Genomic DNA, 18,417 nt, shown 5'->3' on the forward strand with positions numbered 1-18,417 from the left:
TGTAATGGTGGATACACGATCTTATGCATTTGTCAGAATCCATAGAACTGTACAGTGTAGAGTGAACTCCAATGTAAACTATATAAACAAACAAACGAGTTGATTCTGACTCGTGGCAATCCCATGCGTGTCCGGGCAGAACTGTGCTCCACGGGGTTTCAGTGGCTGATTTTTCAGAAGTAGATTCCAGGCCTCTCTACTGAGGCACCTCTGGGTGGACTCTGACAGCCAGCCTTTGGGTTAGCAACTGGGAGCTTTAACCCGTACCTGGTGCACCAGCCACTGGGGACTCTTGTGAACTATGGACTTTAAAATACTGTATCAGTATTGGTTTGTTAATTGTAACAAATGTACCACACCAATGCCAGATGTTAATAACAGGGGAAACTGTCTGGGAGGCGGAAACGGGTGGGGCGGGGGGAAGTAAATGGGAACTCTACTTTTTGTTTGATTTTTCTGTAAACTTAAAACTGGTCTTAAAAAAAAGAGACTGTTAATTGGGGGGAGGGGGAGCTTAAAAGATGCTGAAGAAGGCTTGTTACCAGGTGGGCATGCGTATTGTGCTCCGTGACTCTGGAGACACTAAAAACAGAATTTGTCCCTGTGTCTGAACCCACTGATCGGAACATTTGATACTGAGGAGTAGCCTTTCCTACTCCAGTTTTTGTAGTGTGCTGCCTCAGCTGTTAACAGCCAGATTTTATTAGCTCAGCCCTGTGGCTACACTTCAAATGGTCACTTAAAAGGAGCAGACTTCTAAGAGATGCATATTTAAGTGATATACACGTGTTGTGAGCTTATTTTTCTTGTGCTGATTTGTAAAATCTAAATGTAATGTAACCTTGATAGAGCTGTCCCAAGGACCAGCAGAACACGCTATGCCAACCTGTCTTCCAAGCAAAGTTCTGCTGGTGTATTCTTTTTTTTTAATTGTAGTAGAGATAGAAATGTATATATATATATATAAAACATAACATTTGTCAATTCCTATTGGCATATTCTACAATTGTCTTTCAAATCTGTATTTCTACTGCTTATCTTGCTCCCAAATGCAAGACCTGCGTTTCCATTTGTCCTGTTGGTCCTCACACTTGTATCTAAAATCAACCCTCCTTCCCTTCTAAACCATCTCTTCTTTTGTTCCCCTTGAGTAAGAACGGCACACCATCCATCTAGTCATGCAGGATTGAAACTCTGGAACTGGCATTGGCTTATCCTCCCGCTTACCTGTACTTTGTGGCCTTTGTCCCAGTAGCAGTTGCATGCTTGTTTACAGAATTGTAACTCCATGTCAGCAGGAGCCATCACTGAATTGTTTACTGGGGTGTCTACATAATAGGTGCTCAGTAAACCACTGCCCCAGTTTGGATCTTCATCACCTTTTCCCAAGCTCAGGATTCCTTTAACTTCACTAGCATGTTGAGAATTCTCACAGACCCCTCAGGGAGTGATCCTTTGCCGCTCACAGATTGGTTTTCTTAAGGCTCATCTCTGATCGTGTCATTCTCCTCTGAGTGGCTTCCCATTTCATTTTCCTTCAGCAGTCTACTCAGCAGATAAGTCAGTGCCTTCCATGTGCCAAGCGGTTTGCCACGTGCTGGAGAGACAGCACTGAGCAAAGTAGGCAAAGCCCCCGCAAGTATGAGCTTACGTTCTAGTGGGTGGTGGGGCAGCAGACAATAAATGAGTAAATAGACATAAAATGTCAACTGGGGAAAAGTGCTATGAAAAAGAAAGCAGAAACAGGGGACCAAGAGTACTGCTTTTGTTAGGGGGACCAGAGCTGGCTGTGCTGAGCAGTGACCTGAATGACTTGGGGAGTGATCTGTGAGGATACCTGAGGGAAGAGTATTCCAGGCAGCAGGCAAAATAATCCTGTGCAGAGCCCTGGGGAAGGAGCACACTTGCTATTTTTGAAGAACAGTAAGAAGTTGGCATGGTAAGAGTAGAGTGACCAGGGAGGAAAGTGGAAGGACATGAGGTCAGAGAGGTAGCCCCCCAGGCCCAGCACAGTTCCTAGCATGGTGCAGGAAATGGCTCAGTAACTATTCATTAGATGAATGGAGCCAAGCCGTAATTATTCATTTATTTATTTATGAATGAAGAATCAGGTAGGGTGTTAGGGGTGTACCTATAGTATGGAAAGATCGGATGCACTCTACATAGTTCACGGAGAGAGCACAGGATTTCACTTGCACTTTTTTCTTTTTCTCCCAGTCAGGAGAGATGATGCTAACAGCCAGAGCAACAAAGACCAACTCTGTCTTGCCCTTGAAGGAAATTCTGTTCTGCACATAGTGAAAGTCAGAGGTTAGAACTTGTCAGGGGAGCAGGAAGTAGAGCGGAGCTGTTCAGCTCTCCGTGGTATTTAAAGGTTCCCCTACCCCTTGTTGAGCAGAGCTTGTCTCTCTCTCTTTTTTTTTTTTACTTGCATATCGATGGGGTATCACTTTAAGTCAGCAAGATACCTGGGAGAAGGTGTTTTTCCAGGCAGACAGTATTTCCCCTGGTGAAGGCAGATAGTGGGAATGCAGGAGTGACAAGTGGTGACTGGTTTTCTGTAGGATTAAGGAAAGGACTGCTGATTTAACTGAACCTCTGATTATTCTAAGCTGGCTCACAGAAATCCGTCAGTTACCATCTGTAAGATGCAAAGAGGGTGAAGCTTAAGGATATTCTGTTGCTGTTGACAACTGTTCATGGGGTGACATTTCTAGGACTGCTGGCTTTGTCCTTGATGTTCGAGGTCCTACAGACCTGGCCGCCTCTGCCTTTCTTCCCTAGTTGCCCATGGCCACTTCCTGCATTGGCTGAATGTCTCTTCATGACCTGTGTTCTCTGATTCTTAGTCTTTGCTCTACTGTTCTTTTGGCTTGGAATATCCTCACATGTGCACCAGGTGGAGTCCTATCTATACTTCAAGGCTCCTTCGTATTCTTCTCAAGAGGAGAGAGAAGTGAGACAAGACTGAGGTTCTTTTTGCCTCTCCTCTGGTCATACACTCCCTCCTCTGGCCTCCTAAAGCACCTTGCGTTTGTGTCTGTTTAACATTGTCTTGTGGTCACAAGTTTGTAAGCCATCTCCCTGCCAACCTGTGCTGCTGCTTGCTTTTGCCCTATCATAGTGGAGGTGGTCGTATGGTGTCCCACCTCTCTGAAGAGTCTTGCCATATCCCTCCAGGTGCAGTTAGTCTCTTCCTCTTCCGTTGTGCCTTAACCCTTTGTTACTCCAAATGTTGTCATTGGACCAGTCAGCATCAACGTCACTTGGGACCGTGTTAGAAATGCAGAATCTCAGGCCCACTGCAGCGTTACTGAACCAGAATCTGCGTTTTAACAGATGCCCAGGTAATTCCTTCATCGTATGTACATGAAAGCTTGAAAACTGCTGCCTTAATGCTTTGTTCCTCCTCCCCTTATTATACTGAAGAGTATAAATGTGTTCGAGTGTTTCTCTCCCTTCTAGATGTTGAGCCCCTGAAGCATGTGGACCATCTATTACTTTGCACAGTTCTCACTATGTTGCAGGTGCTCAAAAGTACCTGCTGAGTTACCCTAAGGGGCTCCTGACGTTATGTTTGAGATGCTCCCTCAGCCAACTCATTACTGAAGTACATTTGACTGCACAGTGCTTTACTAGGTTCATGAGGCTCACTGCTGTGAGTGGAAGTTGGCCCCTGTCTTCTGGACATTTGTAGATTAGTGGGGAGGTGGGATATATACCCACCAATTAATCATAAGACAAGGGCAAGTGTGATAAATTCAGTAATTGCAGAGGTATGGTCAAGGCCCTAAGGGAACACTGAAGAGGCAGTAGCTATTTCCTATTTAGAGGGCTTGGTATAGTTTTACATAGAGGATTTTATTTGATTGGTACCTTCAAGGATTATTAGGATGACAGATGTGGTGGGGAGGCATTCCAGGCTAGGGAAAAGCCTGTTCAGAGAGGCCCAGGCATGAAAGTGCACACATGGCATGTTTCTCAAACAAACAATACATGGAGGAGCCAGGTGAAAAGTGAGATTGGGGAAGTGGGTTGGGTGTGGACCGTGGACTCCTGGAATTCTCATGGTAAGGCGTCTGGATTGGTAAGAAACAGCTGCAAATCATGTGCTATTGGTACCGTGAGATGTGTAGTATACAGTACTGTCAAGATTCATCTTCTCATGGCCTCCCGTCTCCCTCCCTCTCTTCCCACTCTACCTTGCTGGATATGAGTGGAGGGAGGTTGAAAGAGGTGGGGACAGACCTGAGTGTTTCAGCCTGCTCTGTATATGGGACTGTAGCCCTAGGTCTTTTTTTTTTTTTTTTTTTTTAGTGCCAGCCGGTCAGGCACTTCCTCCCTCATCCCCTTCCTGTAGTCACTTCCCAGTGGGGCCCTCTAAACAGGGAAATCCAAACTTTGTCAGTAGAGGGTTTCGGACAGTGTGCTTTAAAATGCCATCACAACCCCAGACTGGACCCAGTATGTTTTATTATATTTGCTGTCAGTTTTCCAACCCCATGGGTTTGTAAGGACTGATTTTTTTCTGCTTATGGTGGGATGGACATGTGGCCCTCTGCCCATGTTCTGGCTGGTGGGAAGGCCATTAATATTCAAGGTGACAGAACACAACCTCCCCCCCCCACCCTCATTTTTCTGCATGCCACCTTGTTAGCTGCAGTGTGTCTGGTTTATTTCTTCTAGGGCTGGGAATATACTGTTGGCCTGGAAGTCAAGCCCTCCACAAGTTGGCCCTAAGCCTTACCATCTTTTTCTTGAACGTTTTACTTCAGCCAACTGAATTTTCAGATAAGGTTAGAGAGTAACACTCATGCTTTCCTCGCCTTTGAGCTTTAGTCAGAGATCAGGGCCTTCCTCCCACCAGATTGACCAGTCCTGAGCCAGGAGGTCAATAGTTAAAAAGAATAGGTGAAGCTTATCAGATATTTTGTTACTTGTTTATATCTCAGGTGAAGACTGATGACTACCTTTTAGATGAAATGAGCTTTAGGACTCATTAAATACACTTGAAAATGAGGCACTGTGTTAAGTGCTAGGACACAAGCCTGTGCTTTCCCTGGGAGCAGTATTCAACTAGATATAGAAATGTTCTTTAGGGGTAGTATAATGTGTGCCATCGTGGAGGATTGTACCAGGTGCCCCAGGAAGGGGGAGAACTGACTACCTGGATGTCAGGGAGGCCTCTCAGAAGAGGGAGCATTTAGCCTGGATCTTAAGAGGATGAAGAGTAGTTCAGAAAAAATAAGGGGTAAGAATCCAAGCAGAGAGAACAGGGCGTTTAGGGGGATTTGCAGCAGTTTAGTACTTAGGCATGGTGGGCGGTAAAACTGGATGGGGTAGATTAGAGCCAGTCTAGGGTTTGTAGGCAGTAGGGAACCCAACAAAATGGGATGTGACATGGCCAGACTCAATCGTATATTGAGTTGATTCATTCAGAAACTTCATTCATTCAACAAATGTTGTTTTGTGCCATCAGGTCGGTTCCTAGGCTGTAAGTCTTTACAGATCACTAGGTGCTTTTTCCCACGGATTGGCCAGTGGGTTTGAACTGCTGAGCGTTCGGTTAGCAGCTGAGTGCTTAACCATTGCACCACCAGGGCTCCTTCACTCAACAAATAAGCACATTGCCATAGAGTCAAATTTCAACTCACAGAGACCCTATAGGACAGAGTAGAACTAACCCATAGGGTTTCCAAGGCTGTGATCTTTGCAGAAGTAGATGGCCACACCTTTCTTCCACGGAGTGGCTGGTGAGTTCAAACTGCCGGACTTTCAGTTGGCAGCCAGGTGCTTTAACCACTGCGCCACCTTGGCTCCTTTCATTCAACAATTACTGAGTGTTAATTGCCCAGCTGCTCTAGGAAACATGAAACATTCAAAGATTGCTCCCATGGTGAAGCTTATGTTCTACTAAGGATAGGTAAGTTGGAATAAGTTACCACTGTTTGCCGTTATCCAGGTTACCAATGATCTCCACATCATTAGCGGCTTAGTGTGCATCTTACTTGAGTTACCAGCAGATTTGCCATAATTGAACACTCCATTCCCCTTGATATACTTGGTTACTTAGCTTCCAGTTTTCTTCCTATTCCACAGATCACCCTTCTGAGTCTTCTTTGTTTCTCGTCTTCTCCAACCTCTTAGCAGGTCCCAGAGCTCAGGCTTTGGACTCCTTCTCTATCTATACTCACTCCCATGGCAATCTTGTCCCATCTCATAGGTTTAAGTATCATATCATGTATACTGATGCGTCTCTAGCCTAAACCACTTTCCCAAACTCCAGACTCAACTGCCTACTTGACATCGTCACTTAAATTGGCGAAATCCAAAGCTGAACTCCTGATCTTACCCTCACACTCTTAACTCTTTTTTTTTTTTTTGTGCTTTAAGTGCAAGTTTACAAATCAGGCCAGCCTCTCATACAAAACCTTATATATACCTTGCTGTATACTCCCAGTTGCTCTCCCCCTAATGAGACAGCACACTCTTTCTCTCCACCCTGTATTTCAGTGTCCATTCAGCCAGCTTCTGTCCCCATCGGTTTTCACATCTCCCCTCCAGACAGAAGGTGCACACATAGTCTCATGTGTCTACTTGATCCAAGAAGCCCACTCCTCACCAGTATCATTTTCTGTCTCATAGTCCGGTCCAATCCCTGTCTGAAGAGTTGGCTTCGGGAATGGTTCCTATCTTGGGCTAACAGAAGGTTTGGGGACCATGGCATCCAGGGTCCCTCCAGTCTCAGTGAGACCATTAAGTCTGGTCTTTTTATGAGAATTTGAGGTCTGCATCCCACTGCTCTCCTGCTCCTTCAGGGATTCTCTATTGTGCTCCCTGTCATGGCAGTCGTCGGTTGTAGCTGAGTACCATCTAGTTCTTCTGGTCTCAGGCTGATGTAGTCTCTGATTTATGTGGCCCTTTCTGTCTCTTGGGCTCATAATTACCTTGTGTCTTTGGTGTTCTTCATTCTCCTTTGCTCCAGGTGGGTTGAGACTAATTGTTGCGTCTTAGATGGCCGCTGGCTATCTCTTAAGACCCCAGACGCCACTGTCCAAAATGAGATGCAGAACACCCTTAACTCTTAAGCACCGTAAGTATTTGTTGAATGAATGAGTAGTAGAAGGTGATCAGCACTATGAAAAGAAAAAGCAGAGTAAGAGAAATGGAGAATTAGGTAAGGAAGGGGTTGGATAGCAGTTTTTTAAATAGCATCTTTTATTATGAAAATTTTCAAATATACATAAAAGTAGAAAGAATAATACCTCACGGGATTTGATTCCTTGGTTTGGAGGTTTAAGATCATGAATTCATGGGACATCCCAGTTAATTGGCCTAATAATGTGTTTAGTGCCTCTGTTCTACTTCCTAGTTTGTTGCATAGCTCCTGGGATCTTAAAACCTTGCAGTGGCTGTCCAAAGCTCAACAATTGGTCTCTTCACCTGAGCAGCAGAGGAAGAAGGAGAGTCTGGCATAGGAGGAGGAAATGGAATGTGTAATTAATTACCTCTATAAACAACTGCATTCTTTGCCATGAGACCAGAAGAACTGGGTAGTGCCCGGCTATTGAACATTTCGATCAAAGATTGTATAGAAGAATACTGATAAAAAGGAGGAAAATGCAGAACAGAATTTGAAATTGTCATAGACTCCAGACTTTCTGAAGCCATGGAGGCTGGATGAACTCCTGAAACTATTGCCCTGAGATAATCTTTAACCCTTAAAACAAATATACTGTGAAGTCTTCTTAAAACATAGCATTAGTTTAGCTTAAGTAGTAAAAAATGTCATCTTTGGGCATTATTCTCTTTTAAAAACTGTCTATATGGGGTCCAGTTGACAACAGCAACTTGAAAGACTAGGTAGGAGCCTTAGGGAGCAGTAAGTTTATGTTAATGGGGAAGGAGCAACTTGGAAAAGGAGGGTGAGAATGGTTGCACAACTCAAAGAATGTAATCAGCGCCACTGAATTGTACATGTAGAAACTGTTAAATTGGTGTATGTTTTGCTGTGCATATTCTCAACAACTAGAAAAATAAATAGAATTAAAAAGAGAATAGTACAGTATACCCATTATCCAAATTCAACCATTATCAAGATTTTTGCCACATTTGCTTAATCTGTACCTTTTTTGCTGCTTTTTCTTCCCTTTGCCAAGTATTTGAAACAAATTCCTAACATTTCAAACCTTTATGGTTCAGCATGCATCTCTAAAAAATATGGGCGTTTTATTATATAACTTCGTGTGGTTCTCACAACTAACAAAATGAACATTAATTATTTGTTATCCTCTGATACCACCGTCTATAATTCAGGTTTCCTAATTGGCTCAAAAATAAGCCAGGCAGGCCTTTGCTGCTCACACCATTGATGCCAGTGAAGACTGGACAGGGAACCCTACCCTCTGTGCCACAACTAGTGGTTGCAGGCAGGGCTGGCTTCACCCAGTAGCACTGGCAGAGATTGAGTGGGAAGTCTGTCAGCACTAGGCGGCCCACAGAACAGGGCCAGGGAAACGCTCTTGGATCTTGCATCCCCACCCCTCACATAGCAGCACTGGGCAGCCCAGGGAACGTACTCTTGTCCATGGGTGACATAAGTAGGGATTGTACAGGAGCCTCAGTAGTGTCAGGTGAACGATGCAGACCAGAATAGCACTGTAGTGTCTCTGAAAACTAAATTGTTATTGGAACCAATAAAATAAAAGTAAGCGAGGACCTACAGGCTAAAGCTAAACAGAGTGACTGCCTGCAACAGTAAAAGATTTAAATAGTAGTAAGGTTAACATAATATCCAAAATGTCCTGGATACAATAGAAAATCACTTGTCATACCAAGAACCAGAAAAATCACAATCTAAACGAGAAGAAGACAATCAACTGATACCGATACCAAGATGAATCAGGTGTTGGAATTGCCTGACATGTTTTTTAAAGCAGCCATGCTGCAACAAAAAATTACAAATTGTCTTCAAACAAATGAATATATTAAAAATCTCAGCAAAGAAATGGAACTTACAGATAATAACCAAATGGAAATTATAGAACTGAGAAATATAATAATTGAAACTAAGAAAACCCTAAGTGGAGTGGAGAGGACAGAAGATAGGATCAGTGAACTTGTAGAAACACTACACAACAGAATGAAACACTGCCCGGCCCTGCACCATCCTCACAATTGTTGCTGTGCTTGAGCCCATTGTTGGAGCCACTGTGTCAGCCCATCTTGTTGAAAGTCTTCGTCTTTTTCACTGACCCTCTGCTCTACCAAGCATGATGTCCTTCTCCAGGAATTGATCCCTCCAGATAACATGTCCAAAGTATGTGACACGTAGTCTCGCCATCCTTGCTTTTAAGGAGCATTCTGGTTGTACTTCTTCCAAGACAGGTTTGTTCGTTCTTTTGGCAGTCCATGGTATATTCAGTATTCTTCGCCAAGGCTACAATTCAAAGGCATCAATTCTTCTTTGGTCTTTTTTATTCATTGTCCAGTTTTTGGATGCATATGAGGCAATTGAAAATACCATAGCTTGGGTCAGGCTCACATTAGTTCTCAAGGTGGCATCTTTGCTTTTCAACACTTTAAAGTGGTCTTTAGCAGCTGATTTGCCCAATGCAATGTGTCTTTTGATTTCTTGACTGCTGCTTCCGTGGGTATCGATTGTGGATCCAAGTAAAATGAAATCCTTGACAACCTCAGTTTTTTCTCTGTTTATCATGATGCTGCTTATTGGTCTAGTTGTGAGGGTTTTTGTTTTCTTTATGTTAAGGTGTAATCCATACTGAAGGCTGTGGCCTTTAATCTTCATCAGTAAGTGCTTCAAGTCCTCTTCACATTCAGCAAGCAAGGTTGTGTCATCTGCATAACACAGGTTGTTAATGAGTCTTCCTCCAATCCTGATGCCCTGTTCTTCGTGTAGTCCAGATTCTTGGATTTTTTGCTCAGCATCCAGAATGAATATGTATGGTTAAAGGATACAACCCTGCTGCACACTTTTCCTGACTTTAAACCACGCAGTATCCCCTTATTCTGTTTAAATGACTGCCTCTCGATCCATGTACAGATTCCTCAAGAGCACAATTAAGTGTTCTAGAACTCCCATTCTCTGCAATGTTGTCTATAATTTGTTATGATTCACACAGTAAAATGCCTTAGCATAGTCAATAAAACACAGGTAAACATCTTTCTAGTATGCTCTGCTTTCAGCCAAGATCCATCTGACATCGTCAGCAATGCTATTCCTGGTTCCATGTCCTCTTCTAAATCCACCTTGAATTTCTGGCAGTTCCCTGTCGATATACTGCTGTAGCCACTTTTGAATGATCTTCAGCAAAATTTTACTTCCATGTGATAGTAATGAAAATTTTCGCATTCGGTGGGATCACCTTTCTTGGGAATAGGCATACATATGGATCTCTTCCAGTTGGTTGAGCAGATAGCTGTCTTCCAAATTTCTTGGCATAGACGAGTGAACACTTTCAGCACTGCCTCCACTTGTTGAAACATCTGAATTGGTATTGCGTCAATACCCAGAGCCTTGTTTTTTGCCAATGCCTTCAGTGCAGCTTGGACTTCTTCCTTGAGTATCATAGGTTTCTGATCATATGCTACCTCCTGAAATGGTTGAATGTGGACCAATTCTTTTTGGTATGCTGACTGTGCATTCCTTCCATCTTCTTTTGATGCTTCCTGTGTCGTTTACTTTGTCAGTGATAGGATAATATCCACACGCCTACATGGAAGGCCCGTTAATATGACTATTATTCAAATTTATGTGCCAACCACTAAGGCCAAATATGAAGCAATTGAAGATTTTTACCAATTTCTGCAGTCTGAAATTGATGGAACGTGCATTCAGTACGCACTGATAATTACTGGTGATTGGAATGCAAAAGGTGGAAACAGAAGGATCGGTAGTTGGAAAATATGGCCTTGGTGATAGAAGCAATGCCAGAGATCACATGATTGAGTTTTGCAAGACCAACAACTTCTTCACTGCAAATACCTTTTTTCACCAACATAAATTGGTGGCTAAACACCTGGGCCTTGCCACGTGGAATACACAGGAATCATATTGACTACATCTGTGGAAAGAGACAATGGAAAAGCTTAATATCCTCAGTCAGAACAAGGGCAGGGGCTGACTGCAGATCAGACATCACTTACTCATATGCAAGTTCAAGTTGAAACTGAAGAAAATTAGAACAAGTCCACAAGAGCCAAAGTACAAGCTCGAGTATATTCCACCTGAATTTAGAGACCATCTCAAGAATAAATTTGACATGTTGAACACTGATGACTGAAGAGCAGATGAGTTGTGGAATGACATCAAGGACATCATACATGAAGAAAGCAAGAAGTCATTTAAAAGATAGGAGAGAAAGAAAAGACCTAAATGGGTGTCAGAAGAGACTCTGAAACTTGCTCTTGTACGTTGAGTAGCTAAAGCAAAAGGAAAAAATGATGAAGTAATGGATTGCACGTCAACATAAAGAAAACAAAAACCCTCACAACTGGACCAATGAGCAACATCATGATAAATGGAGAAAAGACTGAAGTTGTCAAGGTTTTCATTTTACTTGGATCCGCAATCAACAGCCATGGAAGCAGCAGTCAAGAAATCAAAAGACACATTGCATTGGGTAAATCTGCTACAAAGGACCTCTTTTAAGTGTTGAAGAACAGAGATGTCACCTTGAAGACTAAGGTGCACCTGACCCAAGCCATGATATTTGCAATGGCATCCTATCCATGTGAAAGCTGGACAATGTATAAGGAAGACTGAAGAAGAATTGACACCTTTGAATTGTGGTTTTGGTGAAGAATATTGAATATACTATGGACTGCCAAAAGAACGAACAAATCTGTCTTAGAAGAAGCACAACCAGAATGCTCCTTAGAAGCAAGGATGGTGAGACTGCGTCTTACATACTTTGGACATGTTGTCTGGAAGGATCGGTCCCTGGAGAAGGATGTCATGCTTGGCAAAGTACAAGGTCAGTGGAAAAGAGGAAGACCCTCAATGAGGTGGATTGACACAGTGGCTGCAGCAATGAGCTCAAGTGTAACAATGATTGTAAGGATGACTCAGGACCGGGCAGTGTTCTACTCTGTTGTGCGTAGGGTTCCTATGAGTCAGAACCGACTTGACGGCACCTAACAACAACAAAAGAGCCGAACAGAAGGGTGGTTCAGGTAGACAAAGTAATGTATTATGGTGACATATGCAAAGAGATAGGAAACCGAAAGGGAAGAACACGCTCAGCATTTCTCAAGCTGAAAGAACTGAAGAAAAAATTCATGCCTTGAGTTGCAATACTGAAGGATTCTATGGGGAAAATATTAAATGACACAGGAAGCATCAAAAGAAGATGGAAGGAATACACAGAGTCACTATACCAAAAAGAATTGGTCAGCATTCAGCCATTTCAGGAGGTAGTGTATGATACGGTAGCATTACCTATTTAAAAAAAAAAAGTTGCTGTCGAGTCAACTCCAACTCATAGCGACCCTATAGGACAGAGTAGAACTGCTCCATAGAGTTTCCGAGGAGCACCTGGTGGATTCAAACTGCAGACCTTTTCATTAGCAGCCATGGCACTTAACCACTACGCCACCAGGGTTTCCAGCATAGGGACAACCAATTCGAATGACAACAGATTTTTCATCAGAAACCATGGGGGCCAGATGGAAATTACACATTTTTGAAGTGCTGAAAGTAAAGAACTGTTGACTGAATTCTATATTCAGTGAAACTATTCTTCATGAATGAAGGGGGAAATAAAGACGTTCCTAAATGAATAAAACGAGAATTTGTTGCTGACAGACCTACTCTTAAAGAATGACTAATGGAAGGAAGATTTGGAACCACCTCCACAAACAATACAGAGCTATTTCATCACCACAAAGATCTCCCTCATGCTACGCCCTCTTATAGCCACACTTGCCTTCTCCTGCCCACCCCGCCAACATCTGGCAAAACAAATTTGTTCTCCATCTCATATCAAGAATGTTAAATAAATGGAATTATAGATTATGTGACCTTTTCACTCTGCATAATGCCCTTGAATCCATCCAAGTTCTATCAGTAGTTTGTTCCTTTCTATTTCTAATTAGCATGCCATGGTATGGAGGTACCACAGTTTAAGCATTCATCCATGGAAGTATGTTTGGATTGTTTCCAGTTTTGGGCTATTATGAATAAAGCTGCTATGAACATTCATGAACAGGATTTTGTATAAACAAGTTTTCGTTTGTCCGGGACAAATGCCCAAGAGAACAATTACAGTGTTATATGGAAAGTGCCTTTTTAGTTTTAGAAGAAATTGCCAAACTGTTTTCCAGAATGGTTGTTTCATTTTCTATTCCTATCATCTGTGTTTGAGTAACCCAGTTCTTCTCCATCCCCATCAGCGTTTGGTGCTTTTTCATTTTAGCCATTTTCTGTTAGGTGTGTAGTGATAGCTCCTTGTGATTTTAGTTTACATTTCTCTAATGGTTAATGATGTTGAACATCTTTTAATGTGTTTATTTGCAGTCTGTATTTTCTTTTTGAAGACATTGTCTCTTCATGTCTTTTGCCAATTTTCTGATTGGATTGCTTTGTTCTTAGCATTGAATTTTTAGTGTTTTATGTGGTATACATTTGAGTCTCTTGTCAGATATGTGGTTTGCAAATATTTTCTACCAGTCTGTAGCTTAGCTTTTCATTCTCCTAACAGGATCTTTCACAGAGCAAGATTTTTTTTGTTTTAAGTCCAATTTATTTTTTTTCTTTTATGGATTATACTTTTGGACTGATGTCTAAGAACTTTTCCTTGAGCCCTAGGTCTGAAGAGTTTCTCCTTTGTTTTCTTCTAGAAGTTTATAGTTTTACATTTTACATTTAAATCTGTGATTCACTTTGAGTTAATTTTTGTATAAGATTTGAGGTTTAGCTCGAAGTTCTCTATTTTTTTTTTTTTTTTTTGGCCCGTGGATATCCATTTCCTTCAGTACCATTTGTTGAAAAGACTATCTTTCCTCCAGCAAAATTCTTTTCTTCCTTTGACAAAAATCATTTAGCCATACTTATATGGGGCTGCTTCTGGATTCTCTTTTCTATTCCATTGATGTATCCTTCCATCAGTACCACACAGTCTTGCTTACTGTAGCTATATAATAAGTCTCAAAATGGGTAGATTCCTCCAGCTTTATTCTTGTTCAAAATTATTTTAGTTATTCTAATTCTTTTGCCTTTCCATATAACTTGTAGAATGATATTGTATGTATCTAGTAAAAAAAAAAATTGCTGGGATTTTGATAGGCATTGCATTAAACCTGTGCATCAATTTAGAGAGAATTGACATCTTTACTATAATGAGTCTTCTAATCCACGAACACAGTATGTCTCTCCATTTATTTAGATCTTCTTTGACTTATTTCACCAACATTTTGTGATTTTAGTATGTAAGTCTTATACATGTTTTGTTAGATTTACGCCTAAGTTTTTAAATTTTTTGAGTGATTATAAATGTAATTACATTTTAAATGATGGTTTTCACATGTTCATTGTTAATATGTGGAACTAAAAGTGATTTTTGTATGTTGATCTTGTTTCCTGCCATCTTGCTGAACTCAGTTCTAGGTGATTTTTTTGTAGATTGTCTCAAATTTTCTAAAAAAAATTATCATGCCACTGACCAATAAGGACAGTTTTATTTCTTTTATTTCATTTTCTTGCCTTATTGTACTGGCTAAAACTTCTAGGCCCATGTTAAATAGGAGCAGTGAGAGTACCGGGTTTCCGATCTTAGGGGAAAGCATTCAGTGTTTACTGAAAGTATTTTGTAGATGTTCTTTATCAAGTTGGGAAAGTTCCCCTTCATTGCTTGTTTTCTGAGTTTTTTATCATGAATGGATGTTGAATTTTGTTAAATTTTTTTTCTGCCTCAATTGGTAGGATTATGTGATTTTTCTTCTTCAACCTGTTAATGTAGTAGATTACATTGATTGGTTTTTTTTTTAATATTAAACTTGCCTTGCATCCTTGGAATATGTCTCATTTGGTCATGGTATATAATTCTATTTATATATTGCTGAATCTATATGCTAATATTTTAAAACAATTTTTGCATATATGATCTTAAGGGAAAATGGTCGTAGTATTCTTTTTTTGTACTATCATTGTCTAGTTTTGGTATCAGGGTAATACTGGTGTCATAAAATGAATTTGGAATTTTTCTCTCCTGTTTTCTGGAATCGACTCGATGGCAGTGAGTTTTATTTTCTGGAAGAGATCGGATAGCATTGTCGTTAATTTTTTAATAATCTTTTGGTAGAACTCTCCAGTGAAAGCATCTGGGCCTACAGATTTCCTTTTTTGGAGTTTTTAAATTACAAATTCAATTTCCTTATTAGTTACAGGGGTATTTAAATTATCTATTTCATCTTTGATGAGTTGTGGTAGTTTGTGATTTTCAAGGTCCATTTCATCTAAGTTGTCAAATCTATGTGTGTAGAGTTGTTTGTAGTAGTATTTTCCTTTTAATATTTACAGGGCCTGTAGTGATACCTGTTGTTGCATTCCTCTATTGGTGATTTGTGTTACCTGTCTTCTTTCTCTGTCAGTCTTGCTAGAGGTGTGTCAATTTTGTTGATTTTTTTCCAAAGAACTAGCTTTTGTTTCATTAATTTTCTCTCACTGATTTTTTTAATTCTGTTTTTTATTGTAAAAATATATGTAACAGAACATTTGCTTTTTCAACATCTACCAGGTGTATAATTTAGTGATATTAATCACGTTAAATCATGTTGCACAACCGCCACCCATAATCACTGCCAAATTTCCCATCGCCGTAAACAAACATTCACTAACAAAAACTCTTTCCCTCCTACCTCCTGTCCCTGGTAACCACTAATGAACTTTGGCGTGTATACATTTGCCTATTCATGTTATTTTCATATAAATGACATCATACACTATTTGTCCTTTTGTGACTGACTTATTTCACTGAGCATAGGATTTTTGAGATTCATCCATATTGTAGCATGCATCAGGACTTCATTTCTCTTTATGGCTAAATAGTATTCCATTGTGTATATATACCACATTTTGTTTATCCATTCATTCATTGATGGACACTCAGGTTGTTTTCGCCTTTTGGCTTTTGTGGGCAGTGCTGCAGTTAACATTGGTGTAAATGTGTCTGTTCACATTGCTGCTTTCAGGTCTCTTGGGTATATACCTAGGAGTGGAATTGCTGGGTCATATGGTACTTCCGTGTTTAACTTTTGAAGAATCACAAACTGTTTTCCACAGTGGCTATACCGTTTTGCATTCCTACTAGCAATGGATGTTGTTGTGAATTGCTGCTGAGTCAGTTCCACCTCATGGCAACCGCATGTGTGCAGAGTAGAACTGCTTCAAGATGTTTCAGAAACAGATTGCCAGGCCTGTCTCCCAAGGTGCCTCTAGGTGGACTCAGACTGCTAACTTTTCAGCTAGTAGTTGAGCAGTTAACTGTTTGCAGCACCCAGGAATAAGCAATGGATAAGGGTTCCAAGTTTTCCGCATTCTTGCCAGCATTTGGTATTTTCTGTGTGTATGTGTTTTTGTTTTTGTTTTTTTTTTTTTGTAATCTTAGCCATCCTAGTTGGAGTGAAGTGATATCCCGTTACGGTTTCAATTTGCATCTCTCGAATGACTAATGATATTGAGCATTTCTCTTGTGCTTGTGGGTCTTTTGAATATTGTCTTTGGTGAAATGTCTGTTCATGTCCTTTGCCTATTTTTTGATTGGATTGGATTTCATTGATTTCTGCTTTTTATTTTTTATTAAAAATATTGAGTTTTTGGTGAAAGGTTACACAGCAAATTAGGTTTCCATTTAACAATTTTTATACATATTGTTCAGTGACATAGGTTACATTTTCCACATTGTTCCAACATTCTCCATATTTCTGTTCTGGTGGTTCCACTTCCATTAATCCAGCTTCCCCGTCCCCCTCCTGCTCAACTGCCTCATCTGTGCTTTAGGGTAAATGTTGACTGTTTAGTCTCACATAGATTTTTTTTGTTGTTTTTTAAGGAGCATAGTTTTACTCACATGATATTGTTTATTTTATGAGCCAATCTGTATTTAGCTGAAAGGTGGCCTCTGAGAGTACTTTAAGTTCAAAGTCTAAAGGATATCTCAGGGTAGTAGTCTCAGGAGTTCCTCTAGTCTCTACTGGTCCAATAAGTCTGGCCTTTTTTTTTTTTTTTTTTAAGAATTAGAATTTTCTTCTACAATTTTCTCCCATTCTATCCGGGACCATCTATTGTGCCCATGGTCAGAACAGTAGGTAGTGGTAGCTGGGTACCTTCTAGTTCTTCTAGTCTTTGGATAGGTGAGGCCATGGTTCATATAGGCAGTTAGTCCTGTAGACTAGTTTCTTCTTTGGGCCTTTGGCTTCCTTCTTTCTTTTTAGCTGCAGAGATAAGTAGAGACCAATAGTTGTATCTTAGATGGCTGCTTGGCAAGCTTTTAAGACCCCAGACACTACTTACCATACAATGATGTAGAACATAAACCTTGTAGACTATGTCATGTCAGTTGACCAAGTTGTCCCACAAGACTATGGTCCTAAGCCTTCAAACCCAGTAAACCAGTCCTGCAAGGTGTTTGGTTATGTGTGGGAGGTAACCATGACCGTGCCCCGTATGTGCTTTATTATATGTATGAATGTATGTGTAGCACACACAAACATAATATATATCTATGCCTGCAGATACACCTGCATATGCACACATATATACACACATATACCTTCCTGTGCACATATATGTGTAAAAATCTACCTGTGTAATCACTCACGTATTTTTTGTTTGTTACTGCTAATGTTGCCAAATTGTATATGTCATAGCATTTACCAGTAAGGTCCCTTAATCTTGTATATTTCTTACTGTCATCCTTTACCTTGGTTAAGTTGTGCACACTTTACCCACATTCAGTATTGCCTTTCCCATCACCAAAAGTAACAAGTGTCTACTGTCTAGAGTGATTCCCCCTCCCTCCCCCTCCTGTCCCTGGGAACCACCAAAGAATGTTGATTTCTGTATGTATACCTATTGTTGTCTTTTTATAAAAGTGGCATCATACAATATTAGTACTTTTGTGTTTGACCTATTTCGCTCAACATAATGTCCTCCAGATTCATCCATGTTATGTCTCAAGGACTCATCATTATTCTTTATAGTTGTGTAGTATTCCATTGTATGTATATGCCATATTTTATTTATTCATTCATCCGTTGATGGGCCCTTAGGTTATTTCCATTGTTTTACTGTTGTGAATAATGCTGCATTGAGCATAGGTGTGTATATGTCTATTCATGACACTGCTATTAGATCTCTAGGGTATGTATCTAGGAGTGGGATTGCTGGCTCATAAGGTA

The 18,417-nt window shown here is 40.7% G+C and overlaps 1 protein-coding gene across 5 annotated transcripts in view; it reads left to right on the top strand.

Moving 5' to 3' along the window:
• KLHL18 (kelch like family member 18) overlaps positions 1 to 18,417 on the top strand; it is a 64,379-nt gene that overhangs the window by 9,118 nt on the left and 36,844 nt on the right. Inside the window, exon 1 of one of the 5 annotated variants that reach the window (XM_049861726.1) lies at positions 1,565 to 3,347. The exons of the other annotated variants lie outside the window; for them this stretch is intronic. The gene's annotated coding sequence lies outside the window, so the exon portion shown is untranslated. Of the gene's footprint in view, positions 1 to 1,564; positions 3,348 to 18,417 lie in introns of those variants that run through there. 5 annotated transcript variants of the gene reach the window in all.

This window comes from Elephas maximus, chromosome 20 (assembly GCF_024166365.1).
Source record: "Elephas maximus indicus isolate mEleMax1 chromosome 20, mEleMax1 primary haplotype, whole genome shotgun sequence".
Lineage (NCBI taxonomy): Eukaryota > Metazoa > Chordata > Mammalia > Proboscidea > Elephantidae > Elephas > Elephas maximus.